The sequence below is a fragment of the Macaca fascicularis genome, chromosome 6 (assembly GCF_037993035.2).
Source record: "Macaca fascicularis isolate 582-1 chromosome 6, T2T-MFA8v1.1".
Taxonomy (NCBI): Eukaryota; Metazoa; Chordata; class Mammalia; order Primates; family Cercopithecidae; genus Macaca; species Macaca fascicularis.
The window spans coordinates 143,344,002-143,361,656 of NC_088380.1; the positions used below are offsets into that span (position 1 = coordinate 143,344,002).

A 17,655-nucleotide genomic window follows, 5' to 3' on the forward strand; every position below is an offset into this window, starting at 1 on the left:
AAAAGGCTTCCTATTTAGAAGCAAAGGTCACGTGCTTTCCACTTTCCTATAAATGTGAGATCCTTGAAAGAAATTTCTGATAAGAAAAGTGTTGGACCCTTTTCTTATCAGAAAATTCTTTCAAGGGTCTCACATTTGCAGGAAAGTAAAAATGGTTGATAAGCCTCATAGAAGAAGTGCCAAGCCTTAGCAATAATAAAATATCCTCAAAGGTGAAGAATCACAGAAGAAATCAGGCACAGTGGAAATTAAGTCACCAAGGAGAGGAATCAGTCACCATGAAGAATTGAGGTCACCATCAGGGCCAAGAAGAGGGAGGTTTTTCTGTTGGGGATGGGGTTCAAGAGGAGAGATGGTTGGTAGACTGAGCAGGTTAACCTCCTTAGTTGACCTTCAAACCATCAGTGGGCAATGCTCTTCTCCCAAGGCTGCCTCCCTGCCGTCTAGCCCAGGAAATGGCCAGGTGGTCTTCTCTCCTTCCCCCTTGCCTTCCTTCTTAACTGGATCCAGGTTCCTGTCACATGTCCCATCCAGCCTGCCTCTTGAGGAAGCTTGGTTCCTCTTGCCCTCTAATATGGCTAATTTATCTAGGCCCTGGGTAAAGAGTCTTATGTACAACTACCTTCCCCCTACCCCACAATATTTGCCACCACAATAAAGTATATGGGGAAATCACACCTAGAAAAGAACATGCCCAGAGGTAGTCTCAGAATTGCAATTTCTCATGACTGGGCTGAACAGAGCAGCTAAGGGAACTGCTGTTCTAAGCTATAGAGTTATGAAGATATCCAATATCTCTGAGGGCCATCTCACCCCGTTCCTGTATTTCATTAGCTCAGCACCAAATTGACTTAACTAGAACAGACAAAGACTCATTAAAATATCATGCTGAATGAGATGTAATTTTCAGAATAATGTTAAGATCAAAAAGTGATTGGGAAACAGCTTTGCCCACCCCTGCAAGAGAGGAGGTATTTTGCAAAGTAAGCACTTTTCTCAACAATGGGGTTTGGAAGCTGGGAAAAGGGAAAATATGGATGAAGAGGCTGTTGCTGTGAGGGTAGAAATTCCATGTCAACTAAACCCAACTCTATCTAGTCAACCCAATTATCTGAACATTTGGCTTCTCAAAACGTAATTCTACTTTAACCCTAATCCACTAATTACATCTTCTCTAAACTGACCATTCAGCAATTCTTCCATTCAAATTAACCACCAGTCCACTTTTAAGAGAAACTGCCAAATTAAATTTAGAATCAGCCAGTGCCGCCTTTCCCATAGGGATCAGTCAGTTGTGAAGCATCATGGCAATGATAACGTAGGCAGAGGTAGTTAGTTTGGTGTAGTATAAAGAACATGGCCTTGAGTTAGTTCTAACTTACAGTCCCAGCTCAGTCACTGTGGCGAGTTGAATAGTGTACCCCCAAAATTCATGTCCACTCAAAACCTCAAACTGTGAACTTATTTGGAAATAGGATTTAGTTTGGAAATAGCAATTAGCTGAGATGAGGTCATAGTGAATTAGGGTGGGTTATACCAATGACTGATATTTTTGTAAGAAGAGGAGAGGCTCACAGAGACACACACACGGTAGAAGACCATGTGAAGACAAAGGCAGAGATGAGAAAGATGCAGCCATGAGCCATGAGAAGTCTGGAAGAGGCGAGGAAGGAGTCTTCCCCAGAGGCTTCAGAGGGAGCATGGCCCCACCAACACCTGTTTTGGACTCCAGCCTCCAGAACTGGGAAAGAGTAAGTTTCTGTGGTTTTGAGGCACCAAGTTTGTGGTCGTAATTGTTATAGCAGCCCTAGAAGAATACGACCCTCACTAATCAGCTGAGTAAAGTTGAACAAGTTATGTATCCTCTCTGAGCCTCAGTTTCTTTGTCTAGACCAGAGTTTAGGCCTATAACTTTGGGTAAATTATATAGGCATTCTATTTGCTTATCTTAAAACGGAGGGTAATATTACTTAGCTTTTTAAATAGAATTGGAATTAACATGTGTTGAGCTCCTAATACATCATGAGCATTAATAGGCATCTCGTTAAATATTTGCAATACATTTCTCTACCCTTACTTTATCTAAGAAGAAGTTGAAATAGCTTAACAAATTCTTATCTTAAAGCATGATACACTTGGACAGAACTTGATGCTAGACTTTCCAACATCCAATGCAAAAAGGGAAACATGACATTTTATGTGACTCACATATCTGCAGGGTAAATTATCACTATGTTATCCTAGCCATCCCAGGGAAGATACTAATGGGCCAAACTCTGCTCTCCCATGAACCCGTTTTCCTATAAATGTTTCCAGATTTGATTTAACCTCATACGTTATTAAATTTCTCTGTGAACAAGGCTTACATAGCAAAAGTAAGGGAAGATCTAATTTCTGTTCAGAAAGAACTTCTTGTTCAGTAGTGAGATAGGGTTTGGAGGGAAGTTATATAAGCCTACAGGAAACTGATGTAAAGCAGAATGGGATCATGTCCTCAGTCCTTTGAAGCTTGAAAGGATGGATAAAGAACGGCAATAGGATTCTGAAATAACACAAACCCAAGTTCTATCTCACAGTCAGTTTCTCACAAAGTAATGGACACCCTAAACCTTATCTCACCTCCTGCCCACAGCCTGGTGCCCAAACGGGGCAGTTTAGAGGGTCAGGGGCTTCTTCTTTTCTGAAAAACTTACTCTAGGGATTGGCGTTTCCAAGAAAAGCAAAGTCTAGGAATTGATGCAAGAAATGGTATGTTAAGTTCTAGGAATATAATGGTGAATAAAAACAAACAAGATCCCTCCCCTGATAGAACTTACACCAATCATAACCAAAGTTGAAGGTAAAAATGTTCTCTGCTATGAGAATAGATAATAAAGATGAGTATTCTAGTCAGAGCAGTCAGGGAGTTGTCCTGTTGAAGTGGTGTTAGAGCTGAGATTCAAAGCATGAGTGAAATGTATCTAGGAGAAAAGATGGTGACAGATTTTTCCAGACAGAATGAACAGCATCTGAGGCACTGAGGTGAACAGAGCTTGACTAGTAGAAAGGACTTAATAAAGGCCAAATACAGTGTCCGAAAACAGCACAGAAAGTCATGGAGCGAAGAAAAAAAGCTGTTGTGTTAGATGGCAATGAAATCATGCAAAGACCTTGTAAGCCATGTTAAGCTGTGTGTGTATCTCAAGAGAAATGTGAAGCCGTTTGAGAGTTTAGAAGTTTGCTCTGCAGTGTGGGTCATGGATCAGCAGCATGGGCATCACCAGGGAACATGCTAGAAAAGCCTAATCCCAGGCACAAGCCCATGCCAACCAAAACAGAATCTGTTCCCCAGGTGATTTGTACGCATATTTATGTTTGAGAAGCACTGGAAACTAGAGCGTTTTTTTATAATAGAGGAACCACCAAATACAGAATTCAATGCAAAACATTTGTGGTTTTTCTTGAAATCCCACTATCTGTAACAAAATGGATGAACCTGGAGGACATTTGCTAAGTGAAACCTGTCAGTAAAGGGCAAATATGGCATGATTTCATTCGTATTAAGTGTCTAAAAGAGTCAAATTCATGGAATCAAAAAGTAAAATAGTGGTTGCCAGTCCCTAGAAGGAGAGAGAAATAGAGTTGCTAATTAGCAGTCAGAAAGTTTTAGTCAAGGAAGATGAATAAGCACTAGAGATATAATGTGTAGCATTGCACCTACAGTTCATAATAATGTAGTGTACATTTAAAAATTTGTTAAGAGGACGGTTAAGTGCTAACTCATGTTAAGTGTTCTTACCACAATAAAAAAATATGAAGTTGTACACTTACTACTTGTACACTTTTCTGTGTCTTTCATATACCTCAATATAATACATTGTTTCTTTTTTTATTATACTTTAAGTTCTGGGATACATATGCAGAACATGCAGGTTTGCTACATAAGTATACATGTGCCATAGTGGTTTGCTGCACCTATCAACCCTTCATCTACATTAGGTATTTCTCCTAATGCTATCCCTCTCCTTGCCCCCGACCCCATAACAGGCCCTAGTATGTGATGTCCCCTTCCCTGTGCCAATATGTTCTCATTGTTCAACTCCCACTTACTAGTGAGAACATGCAGTGTTTGGTTTTCTGTTCCTGTGTTAGTTTGCTGAGAATGATGGTTTCCAGCTTCATCCATGTCCCTGCAGAGGACATGAACTCATTATGGCTGCATAGTATTCCATGGTATATATGTGCCACATTTTTTTTATCCAGTCTATCATTGATGGGCATTTGGGTTGGTTCCAAGTCTTTGCTATTGTGAATAGTGCTGCAGTAAACATACGTATGCATGTGTCTTTATAGTAGAATGATTTATAATCCTTTGGGTACATACCCAGTAATGGGATTGCTGGGTCAAATGGTATTTCTAGTTCTAGATCCTTAAGGAATCTCCACACTGTCTTCCACAACAGTTGAACTAATTTACACTCCCATCAATAGTGTAAAAGCATTCCTATATCTTCACATCCTCTTCGGCATCTGTTGTTTCCTGACTTTATTATTATTATTACTATTATTATTATTATTGAGACAGAGCCTCATTCTGTCACCAGGCTGGAGTACAGTGGCACAATCTCAGCTCATTGCAACTTCTGCCTCCCAGGTTCAAGAGATTCTCCTGCCTCAGCCTCCTGAGTAGATGGGACTACAGGCATGTGCTACCACACCCAGCTAATTTTTGTATTTTTAGTAGATACAGGGTTTCACCATGTTGGCCAGGATGGTCTCGATCTCTTGACCTTGTGATCTGCCTGCCTTGACCTCCCAAAGTGCTGAGATTACAGGCATGAGCCACCATGCCTGGCCTTTCCTGGCTTTCTAATGATCGCCATTCTAACTGGTTTGAGATAGTATCTCGTTGTGGTTTAGATTTGCATTTCTCTAATGATGAGTGATGATGAGCATTTTTTTTCATATGTTTTTTGGTCACATAGATGTCTTCTTTTGAGAAGTGTCTGTTCATATCATTCGCCCACTTTTCGATGGGGTTGTTTGTTTTTTCTTGTAAATTTGTTTAAGTTCCTTGTAGATTCTGGATATTAGCCATTTGTCAGATGGATGGATTGCAAAAATTTTCTCCCATTCTGTAGGTCGCCTGTTCACTCTGATGATAGTTTCTTTTGCTAAGCAGAAGCTCTTTAGTTGAATTAGATCCCACTTTTGAATTTTGGTTTTTATTGCAATTGCTTTTGGTGTTTTAGTCATGAAGTCTTTGCCCATGCCTGTGTCCTGAATGGCACTGCCTAGGTTTTCTTCTAGGGTTTTTATTGTTTTAGGTCTTATGTTTGAATCTTTAATCCATCTTGAGTTAATTTTTTTATAAGGTGTAAAGAAGGGGTCCAGTTTCTGTTTTCTGCATATGCCTAGCCAGTTTTCCCAGCACCATTTATTAAATAGGGAATCCTTTCCCCATTGCTTGTTGTTGTCAGGTTTGTCAAAGATCAGATGGCTGTAGATGTGTGGCGTTATTTCCAAGGCCTCTATTCTGTTCCATTGGTCTGTATATCTGTTTTGGTACCAATATCAAGCTGTTTTTGTTACTGTATCCTTGCAGTATAGTTTGAAGTCAGGTAGTGTGATGCCTCCAGCTTTGTCCTTTTTGCTTAAGATTGTCTTGGCTATACAGACTCTTTTTTGGTTCCATACGAAATTTGAAGTAGTTTTTTCTAATCCTGTGAAGAATGTCAATGGTAGCTTGATGGGAATAGCATTGAATCTATAAATTATTTTGGGCAGTATGGCCATTTTCACGATATTGATTCTTCCTATCTGTGAGCATGGAAAGTTTTTCCATTTGTTCGTGTCCTCTCTTATTTCCTTGAGTAGTGGTTTGTAGTTCTCCTTAAAGAGGTCCTTCACATCCCTTGTAAGTTGTATTCCTAGGTATTTTATTCTCTTTGTAGCAATTGTAAATGGGAATTCACTCATGATTCAGCTCTCTGTTTGTCTATTATTGGTGTATAGGAATGCTTGTGATTTTTGCACATTGATTTTTTGCACATTGGATAACCAAGACTTTGCAGAAGTTGCTTATCAGCTTAAAGAGGTTTTGGGCTGAGATGATGGGGGTTTTCTAAATATACAATCATGTCATCTGCAAACAGATAATTTTACTTCCTCACTTCCTATTTAAATACCCTTTATTTCTTTCTCTTGCCTGATTGCTCTGGCCAGAGCTTCCAATACTATGTTGAATAGGAGTGGTGGGAAAGGGCATCCTTGTCTTGTGCCAGTTTTCAAAGGGAATGCTTCCTGGTTTTGCTCATTCACTATGGTATTAGCTGTGGGTTTGCCATAAATAGCTCTTATTATTTTGAGATACGTTCCATCAGTAACTAGTTTATTGAGTGTTTTTAGCATAGAGTGTTGTTGAATTTTATCGAAGGCCTTTTCTGCATCTATTGAGGTAATCATGTGGTTTTTGTCATTGTTTCTGTTTATGTGATGGTTTACGTTTATTGATTAGCATATGTTGAGCCAGCCTTGCATCTCCGGGATGAAGCCGACTTGATTATGGTGGATAAGCTTTTTAATGTGCTGCTGGATTCGGTTTGCCAGTATTTTATTGAGGATTTTCACATCAGTGTTCATCAGGGATATTGGCCTGAAATTTTCTTTTTTTGTTGTGTCTTTGCCAGGTTTTGGTATCAGGATGATGCTGGCCTCATAAAATGAGTTAGGGAGGATTCCCTCTTTTTCTATTGTTTGGAATAGTTTCAGAAGGAATGGTACCAGCTCCTCTTTGTACCTCTGGCAGAATTCAGCTGTGAATCTGTCTGGTCCTGGCCTCTTTTTGGTTGGTAGGCTATTCATTACTACCTTAATTTCAGAACTTGTTATTGGTGTATTCAGGGATTCAACTTCTTCCTGGTTTAGTTTTGGGATGGTGTATATGTCCAGGAATTTATCCATTTCTTCTATATTTTCTAGTTTATTTGTGTAGAGGTGTTTACAGTATTCTCTGATGGTAGGTTGTATTTCTGTGGGATCAGTGGTGATACCCCATTTATCATTCTTTATTGCATCTATTTGATTCTTCTCTCTTGTCTTCTTTATTAGTCTGGCTAGCGAATCTATTTTGTTAATTTTTTCAGAAAACTAGCTCCTGGATTCATTGATTTTTTTGTAAAGTTTTTCGTGTCTCTATCTCCTTCAGTTCAGCTCTAACCCTAGTTATTTCTTATATTCTGTTAGCTTTTGAATTTGTTTGCTCTAACTTCTCTAGTTCTTTTAATTGTGATGTTAGGGTGTCGATTTTAGATCTTTCCCACTTTCTCCTGTGGGCACTTAGTGTTATAAATTTCCCTCTACACACTGCTTTAGCTGTGTCTCAGAGGTTCTGATATGTTGTGTCTTTGTTCTCATTGGTTTCAAAGAAGTTATTTATTTCTGTCTTAATTTCGTTATTTACCCAGTAGTCATTCAGGAGCAGGTTGTTCAGTTTCCGTGTAGTTGTGCGGTTTTGAATGAGTTTCTTAATCTTGAGTTCTAATTTGACTGCACTGTGATTTGAGAGATGTTTGTTATGATATCCATTCCTTTACATTTCCTTAGGAGTGTTTAACCTCCAATTATGTGGTAAATTTTAGAATAAGTGTGATGTGGTGCTGAGAAGAATGTATATTCTGTTGATTTGGGGTGGAGAGTTCTGTTGATGTCTATTAGATCCGCTTGGTCCAGAGCTGAGTTCAAGTCCTGAATATCATTTTTTAAATTTTCTGTCTCATTCATCTGTCTAATATTGACAGTGGAGTATTAAATCTCCCACTATTGTTGTGTGGGAGTCTAAGTCTGTTTGTAGGTCTCTAAGAACTTGCTTTGTGAAACTGGGTGCTCCTATATTGGGTGCATATATATTTAGGATAGTTAGCTCTTCTTGTTGCATTAATTCCTTTATCATTATGTAATGCCCTTCTTTGTCTTTTTTGATCTTTGTTCATTTAAAATCTGTTTTATCATAGACTAGGATTTCAACCCTTACTTTTTTGTTTTGTTTTGTTTTGCTTTCCATTTGCTTGGTAAATCTTCCTCCATCCCTTTATTTTGAGCCTATATGTGTCTTTGTACATGAGATGGGTCTCCTGAATACAGCACACTGATGAGTCTTGACTCTTTATCCAATTTGCCAGGCTGTGTCTTTATATTAGGACATTTAGCCTATTTACATTTAATGTTAAATATTGTTATGTGTGAATTTGATCCTGTCATTATGATGTTAGGTGGTTATTTTGCCCATTAGTTGATACCATTTCTTCATAGTGTCAATGATCTTTACATTTTGGTATGTTTTTGCAGAGACTGGTACCAGTTTTTCCTTTCCATATTTAGTGCTTCCTTCAGTTCTTGTAAGGCAGGCCTCATGGTAACAAAATCACTCAGCATTTGCTTGTCTGTAAAAGATTTTATTTCTCCTTCACTTATGAAGCTTAGTTTGGCAGGATATGATATTCTGGGTTGAAAATTCATTTCTTTAAGAATGTTTAATTCATTTCTTTAAGAATCATCTCTTCTGGCTTATAGGGTTTCTGCAGAGAGAGCTGCTATTAGTCTAGTGGGCTTCCCTTGGGGTAACCCGGCCTTTCTCTCTGGCTGCCCTTAACATTTTTCCTTCATTTGAACCTTGGTGAAGCTGAGAATTATGTGCCTTGGGGTTGTGCTTCTCAAGGGGTATCTTTGTGGTTTTCTCTGTATTTCCTGAATTTGAATGTTGGCCTGTCTTGCTAGGTTGGGAAGTTCTCCTGGATAATATCCTGAAGTGTGTTTTTCAATTTAGTTCCAATCTCCCCATCACTTTCAGGTACACCAATCAAACATAGGTTTGGTCTTTTCACATAGTCCCATATTTCTTGGAGGCTTTTCTTCGTTCATTTTTGTTACTTTTTCTCTAGTCTTGTCGTTACGCTTTATTTCATTAAGTTGATCTTCAATCTGATATCCTTTCTTCCACTTGATCAGTTTGGCTATTGATACTTGTGTATGCTTCACGAAGCTCTCGTGGTGTGTTTTTCAGCTCCATCAGGTCATTTATGTACCCTGGTTATTCTAGTTAGCAGTTCCTGTAACCTTTTATCAAGGTTCTTAGCTGCAAAGCAGCTCTTCTTAGCTGCCTTGTAACAACATGCTCTGTTAGCTCAGAGGAGTTTGTTATTACCTACCTTCTGAAGCCTGCTTCTGTCAATTTGTCAAACTCATTCTCCATCTAGTTTTGTTCCCTTGCTGGTGAGGGGTTGTGATCCTTTGGAGGGGAAGAGGCGTTCTGGTTTGGGGAATTTTCAGCCTTCTTGTGCTGGTTTTTCCTCATCTTTGTGGATTTGTCTGTCTTTGGTCTTTAATGTTGGTGACCTTCAGATAGGGTTTTTGCGTGGTCGTCCTTTTTGTTGATGTTGATGCTACTGCTTTTTGTTTGTTAGTTTTCCTTCTAACAGTCAGGCCCCTCTTCTGCAGGTCTGCTGGATTTGCTGGGGGTCCGCTCCAGACCCTGTATGCTTGGGTATCACCAGCGGAGGCTGCAGAACAGCAAAGATTGCTGCCCACTCCTTCCTCTGGAAGCTCCATCCCAGAGGGGCACCTGCCAGATGCCTGCAGGAGCTCTCCTGTATGAGGTGTCTGTCAACCCCTGCTGGGAGGTGTCTCCCATCAGGAGGCATGTGGGTCAGGCACCCACTTGAGGAGGCAGTCTGTCGCTTAGCAGAGCTCCAGCACTGTGATGGGAGATCCACTGCTCTCTTCAGAGCCAGCAGGCAGGAACGTTTAAGTCTGCTGAAACTGTACCCACAGCTACCCCTTCCCCCAGATGCTCTGTCCCAGGGAGATGGGATTTTTTCTACAAGCCCCCAACTGGGGCTGCTGCATTTCTTTCAGAGATGCCCTGCCCAGAGAGGAGGAATCTAGAGTGGCAGTCTGGCTGCAGCAGCTTTGTGTCACTGCGGATGGGCTCCACCCAGTCTGAACTTCCCAGCGGCTTTGTTTACACTGTGACCAGAAAACTGCCTACTGAAGCATCAGTAATGGCAGATGCCCCTCCACTTATGTTTTTAAGTATGTGTGTATGCGTTCTTGTATTAAGAAGGGACAGTGATAAATCTCATCACAGAGCCCAATAATACCACTATCACCCTGTTCCATGTATACTCTTTTTGAGAGCAATAACTGTATTTTCTTCTATGTCAGAGCTCCGCCGTGCACTTGGAACAGTACTAGGTATGTATAGAATGCTCCACAATTGTTGCATCCCTTTGTTGACAACTCTGAGGCACTCAAACCCAGTGCCTCAGTGGGGCTGCCTCCCACTCCAGACAGCTATCTCTAAACAGTCAGGCTCTACTTTTTCTCAACACCAGAGATAAGACATGTCCTGAGAGTCTCTCCACACAGTTCTTCTGTGCATACCAATTGATCCGAATTGACACACAAATGAAATCAATTTGCCACCCCAAATTTCTTTGACTAAGACATGGAAATAAATCTCAGCAACAATCAAAACTTCTGAAACTTCCAATCCATTTGCTCAGGGGCCTTCTGGCTTGCAATCCTAATTTCTGGGAATACCTTTCCAAAAGGGAAGCAAAATCATACCCTGTTGGAGGTTGGCCAGGGGAGACAGTGATGGTTACACAGCAGGCTCCCCACCCAAAAGGGGAGGAATGGATACTAACTCTGAGAGCTTGCTTCTTGGAAACACCAACGTTTGAGGAAGGACTAGCAGAGACATCACTGGACCACACCACGATTATGGTGCATGCTAAATACAGTCAGCGCTATCCCAAGTATACAGATAAGCTCTGATGGGGTAGAAAATGCAGTTATTGCTCTCAAGCAGTGCTTCCTCCTGGGGGATGAAATTATTTGTTCTTTTTGAACCACCAGAGCTGCCTCTGGGTCTGCAAAGAAGGATGACTGGAAGCTGTTCAGAAAGACAACTTAACCTTCCTCCCACTGGGCAACTTCAGTTACCACAAGCTTAGACAGAGATGTATAAGCTGTCAAACACCACAAAACTAATTCTAAATCTCTGAACCAAGCAAGATTCCCAGCAGCATAAATAGCCAGCCTCATTTTGCTCTCACACTGTTTATAAAAGGACAGACAAATCTTTCTCTCCCCCTACTCATGCATAGAGGAGAAAGATAAAACTGGATTTGCCACCAACTGTGCCAAATCCAACATTTGGTCAGTTCTTTCAAGCACAAGCATTTTTCTGGACACTCAGCTCTGAGAGTGTAATCAAATGAAATTGATTTTGCTTCTGAATGAATCAACTTTATTTTGGGGGGCTTAAGTGGACTTGGCCTAGGTCAGCTTTTACGCTGTATCCATTGGTAGATTTAAAAGGACCATTGAGTACATCCATATTTCAGTGTCCTTGGAGTGCTGATGTAAGAGGAAAAAGCAAGAAATGCAGGACATGGCTCCATCCTCAAAACCATTGCCACACAAGTGATTTTTTAACATTTTATTTATCCATATGCTATCAGGAGAGGCAAATATATGGCAGACTCTAATAAACAGACCTAGTGAATAACATCAAACAACCAAACAGAAGGTTTTGGGTCATGAGGAAAAGCCAAAAATATCAATGAGGGCAACAGGCTCAGAGGAAAGGGGAAACCTGGGATCCATGTGGAGTTGAAGGGGGGAAAAACAGGAAGTTGGGCTGTCGAACAAGTCACCCAACAGATATATATGCGCCTTCACTGAGTACGTTCAGAAATTCTTAGCTGATGCTGTACCCTTACACTTATACTCACCACACTCTTCCCAAGGAGAGAGTCAAGGATAGGACAGATTGCCAAATCCTGAGAGAAACATCATCCAAGTGGGTAAAGACATCTTTCCAAACATCAGAAGTCCCAAATCACTTCTCTGCAATGTTCAGAAAGATTTACTCTGGAACACAAAAAGGTAGCAACTAATTCCAGCTTTCATATCTGAGCACTATAATTTCTATATTCCCCTGGGAGTTATGCTATCACCATTTTATTTTATTGCTATGTTTGGTTTTACGCTCAGCATGAAAACCTAAGACTTCATGCCACCAAATTCCTTGGTACTGATTCACTATTTTATACCTCAGCTAACCCCTCTGGGAAAAGTACTATTGAGATATATCCTGTTTGAGAGAGCTATGATTTTACTAATCAACACAAAGCCCATTGCTGAACAGAAGACATATATTTGAGTGTGTTTATTATGCATCCTTGGCATAAGTGTAAAATTTTGTATACAATAAGGACTAAGGAAAGTGTTAGTTCATTCAGAAAGTCAGTCAAAAACAGTTGTTGATTTCAAACAGTGAGAACAACTGAATGAGGTAGGGAATTTAAATGAATTGTTTGAAATTTCATCAATGGGGTGCATTTAATGACAGTGGGAGCATGCGTAAAGGAAACTTAATTATATTTAGCTCACCTTCTTGAAATGGAGGTCTAAAACCAGAATGATATAATATGTATTTTAAGCAGTCGGTAAAAGGAAATATAATTTTAAAAATGATATTATGCTATTATGCTTAATTCTGATTGGAATACAACAGGGAAAACATATTTAGATCTAGGTTCCTCATTTTAGCAAACATAAATATTCATAGGAAAGTGTCCAGGGTAGTGAAGTATTCAGAAAGGGCACCACATGAGGAATGGGGAGGGCATTTACCTAATTTTAATCCTGGGAGGACGGCTTCATGAAAGTAGTATCCTTGAATGACTGAAGAACAGCTTTGTGGCTGCAAACTCATTCTATGTTGTTCTACGAGGGCAGAAACCATGAATAAATGAGCACAATAATAGGGTTTCTAAGCTGCTAGAACTGCCCAGTGATGGAATCAGTGTGGCAGAAGCAGAACAATGTGGGACAAGAAAGGGAAATAGTTCAAAGAGTAAGGAGCTGAATGAAGAATCATATTGCAGACAAGACCCAAATCTCTACATAAATGGAATCAAAACCAGGGGAACTTTTTTTCCCAATAGAGTTTATTTTTTCAGAACAGTTACAGGTGTACAAAAAAATTAAGACCGTATACAGAGTTCTGGTGTACCCCACACCCAGTTTCCCTTATTAGCCACTTAACTTTTGTTACAATTAATGAACCAACATTGAGACCATATTTTTAATAACTGAAAGTTTATAGTTACTCAGATTTGCTTAGTTTTTCCTTATGTCCTTTTGCTGTCCCAGGATCCTATCCAAGATACTACCTTACACTCACATCATGTCCCTTTAGGATCCTCTTAGCTATGAAAACTTCTCTTGCTTTTCTCGTTTTTGATGACCTTGACAGTTTTGAATACTGGTCAGATATTTTGTAGGATGCCTCTCAAATTGGATCTGTCTGTTATCTTTCCTCACAATTAGACTGAGATTGTGGGCCTTGGGGGGAAAACCACAGAGGTAAAGTGCCATTTTCATCACATTTTATCAACATGGTTTCTCACTGCTGATGTTGGCCCTGATCACCTGGCCATGGGTGTTTTGTTAGGTTTCTTCACTGTAAAGTTACTCTTTCCCTCCCTCCTTCATTTCCATGCTGTACTGTTTGAAAGGAAGTCACTATGAGAAGCCTACAATTAAAGAGTACAGATTTATGCTCCCCTTCTTAAGAATGGAGTATGGAAACCATCATTCTCAGCAAACTAACACAAAAACAGAAAACCAAACACCACATGTTCTCCTTCATAAGTGGAAGTTGAACAATGAGAACACATGGACACAGGGAGGGGAACATCACACACTGGGGCCTGTTGGGGGGTGGGGGGCAAGGGGAGGGAGAGCATTTGGAGAAATACCTAGTGTGGGTCAGGGGTTGATGGGTGCAGCAAACCACCATGGCACATGTATACCTATGTAACAAACCTGCACATTCTGCACATGTACCCCAGAACTTAAAGTATAATAACAAAAATTTGTTTAAAAAAATGCTCCCGGAAGTCAGATGCACGGCGGCTATTTTCCCTTCTGTCAGATCTTGATGAATAAAGCAGTCATAATTCATCTCTAGAAAGGTTATTTATACCCTGGCATTTGAAATGCTTTTAATTTAGAATAGTAGTAAAAATGGAAAAAGAAAAAGGAAATAATGATGGAATACCAGACCAAGGGAATTCCTTGGATTTTTCTGAACACTGTAACCAACTTGAATTTTTGGAAACATATGGACACCTTATTCCTACTGGTACTCAAAGTCTTTGGGTAGGCAGTTCTGATGAAGACGAGGAGCAAGATGAAAAAAATGAAGAGTGGTATCAGTTGCAAGAAAAAAAAAAAAGGGAAAAAGACCCAAGCAAATTGTTTCTTTGGGCTGCTGAAAAAAATCGGCTTACTACAGTGCAGAGATTACTTTCTGAAAAGGTCGCTCATGTGAACACTAGAGATGAAGATGAGTATACCCCTCTTCATCGTGCAGCCTACAGTGGACACTTAGATATTGTCCAGGAGCTCATTGCGCAGGGAGCAGATGCTCATGCAGTGACTGTGGATGGCTGGACGCCCCTGCACAGTGCTTGTAAGTAGAATAATGCAAGTGGCTTCTTTCTTACTGCAGCATGATGCAGATATCAATGCCCAAACAAAAGGCCTCTTGGCCCCCTTGCATCTTGCTGCTGGGAACAGAGACAGCAAGGATATCCTAGAACTCCTCCTGGTGAGTTGTTACATCAAGCCAGGGCTGAAAAACAACTTGGAAGAAACTGCATTTGATATTGCCAGGAGGACAAGTATCTATCACTACCTCTTTGAAACTGTGGAAGGCTGTACAAATTCTTCACCTCAGTCTTAACAGTTCTAGTAATTTTCTTAAGTTTCTAAGTACCAGTGCTTTCTTTGTGTGAGATGTAAAGTATTCCCATAATCAAAGTTGACATTAAACATCTTACTACAAAAATTCAGTGGTTTTCGCTATAATGTTCTTCCAAGTGAATTGCCTGACTTTGATGTCAAAATATATTTGAAAGTTGTTTGCATACATCACTAATGATTAAAAAGAATGGAGTATCTACATGATTCACTTGGAATTCTTTTGAAAGGGACATTTGTTTCTTCTCCATCAATTATTTATTTAGTCATTTTCAGTGTGGACTTATGGATATTTATGTTACACTTTGGGTTATAACCCAATACTACTGTATTTTGTTGTTCAAATTGTTCCGGCTTTGACCATTGGAAGTTCTTGCAGTTGGGTTCTGTGTCCCTCTGTTCCTCTGACATAAACCCATCATTGTAAGTTTCTTTTAATTTTTAAGCACTTCCTTACTTTATGATATTACAAGATGCTCGAGGCTCATCTTGTTTGTTTCCTACCCCAATACTGTAATCAGCCATTTTTCCAAGGAATCCTGGTTCTTTTTAAAGGTTCCTGTAATTGTATTATAGACCAAGATCTGGATTCTAGGTGTGTTCATTGCTGCTGGGATGCTGTTTTTTCCAGCCCCTCTCTGCTACCAGAACAAGGAAATATATACGTATGTACTAAATTATGAATATACATTTATCCATAAATATTTCTGTATCTGTATTAAGCTAAATATAAATTCATACTGATGTCTCCAACTGTAATGAGTTACCACAGGGACCATTCCATGCTTATCTATAACCCCTTGCTTATCTGTAGCCCCCTTCTTTAACAGTGAGGAACCTGGCTCCCACGCTTCTACTGTACATTTACTTAATTGCTCAGTTGCAGTATACGTGTGTAGCAGTATCTGGATTATTAATCTGTTCCCCATAAGAAACAATTTTATCAAATAGCATACAGTGCTTATTTGAGTCCCTTTTGACTTTAGTCTTACAGACTTTACTTCTAGACTAAAGTTACGTGGGTCATTACCTATTCTACCCCCTTCAGTGCTGTAGTTTTTTATATTTGCGATAACAATCAGTCTCTTATCACAGTCTGAATTCCTTCCTGGGATTCCTGGAGGTCCTAATGTTTTTTGTTTGTTTGTTTGTTTGTCTACATTAAAGTTCTCTCTTTGTGATATAAAATTCTATAAACTTTGAAAATAATGTCATGTATCTAACATTATAGTATCATGCAGAATAGTTGTATTATCCTAAAGATCTGTTGTGTTTCACCTGTTTAACCCTCTACCCCTCCCCCGAACCGTGAATCTGTTACTACCTCTATATAGTTTGTCTTTTTCAGAATATCATGTAATTGGAATCATACAGTGTGTGGTCTTTTCAGACTGACTTCTTTCACTTAGCAATATGCATTTAAAGTCTATCCGTAGCCTTTTGTGGCTTGATAGCTCATCTCTTTTTAATCAGTGAATAAATATCTATTCACCTATTGAATGACCTCTTTGTGGCTTCCAGTCTTTGTCGATTATGAGTAAAGCTGCAGTAAACACTTGCTTGCAAGATTTTCTGTGGCAATAAGTCTTTAAATAGGAAGATGATGGCTGAATTATATGGTAAGACTATGTTTAGCTTTGTAAAACATTGACAAATTGTTTTCCAACATGACATTTTTCGTCCTCATCAGTAATGAATGAGAACTCTTGCTGCTTTGCCAGGTTTTCTTTTTGGGGTTGTTTGTTTGCCATTTAAGTAGGTGTGTTGGAGTATCTCATTGGTTTAATGTAAAGTTCCTTGATGACAAATAATTTTGAATTTTTTTCACATGGTTATTTTTTTATCTGAATATCTTCTTTGATGATGTGTCTATTCAGATCTTTTTTTTTTTTTTTTTTTTTTTTTTTGAGACAGCTTCACTCTTGTTGCCCACCAACAAGCCTGGCTAATTTTTGTATTTTTAGTAGAGACTGGGTTTCATCATGTTGGCCAGGCTGGTCTCAAACTCCTGACCTCAGGTGATCCACCCACCTCGGCCTCCCAAAGTGCTGGGATTACAGGCATGAGCCACTATGCCCAGCCCCAGATCTTTTGCCCATTTTTAAATTGTGTTGTTTGTTTTCCTATTGTTGAGCTTCAAGTGTATTTGCATTTTGGATGTAAGTCCTTTATCACACACGTGTTTTGTAAATGTTTTCTCCCAGTCTGTTGCTATCTTTACTTTTTTTTTTTTTTTTGAGATGGAGTCTCACTCTGTCGCCCAGGCTGGAGTGCAGTTGCGCGATCTCAGCTCACTGCAACCTCTGCCTCCCGGGTTCAAGCAAGTCTCCTGCCTCAGCCTCCAGAGTAGCTGGGACTACAGGCGCACCACCAGGCCCAGTTAATTTTTTTTTTTTTTCGGAAGAGACAGGGTTTTACCATGTTGGCCAGGATGGTCTCGATCTCCTGACCTCGTGATCTGCCCACCTTGGCCTCCCAAACTGCTGGGATTACAGGCGTGAGCCACCATGCCTGGCCTTCATTCTTTTAATAGTGTCTTTCACAGAGTAAAAGATTTTAACTTTTTTACAACTTATCAAATTTTTTCTTTCATGGATCATGCTTTTTTATTACCTCTAATCACCAAACCCAAGGTCACCTAGATTTTCTTCTGTATTTTCCTCTAGAAGCTGTATAATTTTGCAATTTATATTTAGGTCTACAGTTCATTTATTTAAGTGGTCATTTCTAGATGTTTTTTGAATTTTGATATTCAATTGTTCCAGTACCATTTGTTGAAATGGCTATTTTTTCTCCATTGAATTTCTGCATTTTGTATTTGTATATTCCTTCTTGTAC

General features: G+C 39.6%; 1 pseudogene; it reads left to right on the forward strand.

Moving 5' to 3' along the window:
- The first annotated feature begins 14,044 nt into the window (after window positions 1-14,044).
- Window positions 14,045-14,864, forward strand: LOC102142249 (ankyrin repeat domain-containing protein 49 pseudogene; annotated as a pseudogene).
- Window positions 14,865-17,655: the final 2,791 nt, after the last annotated feature.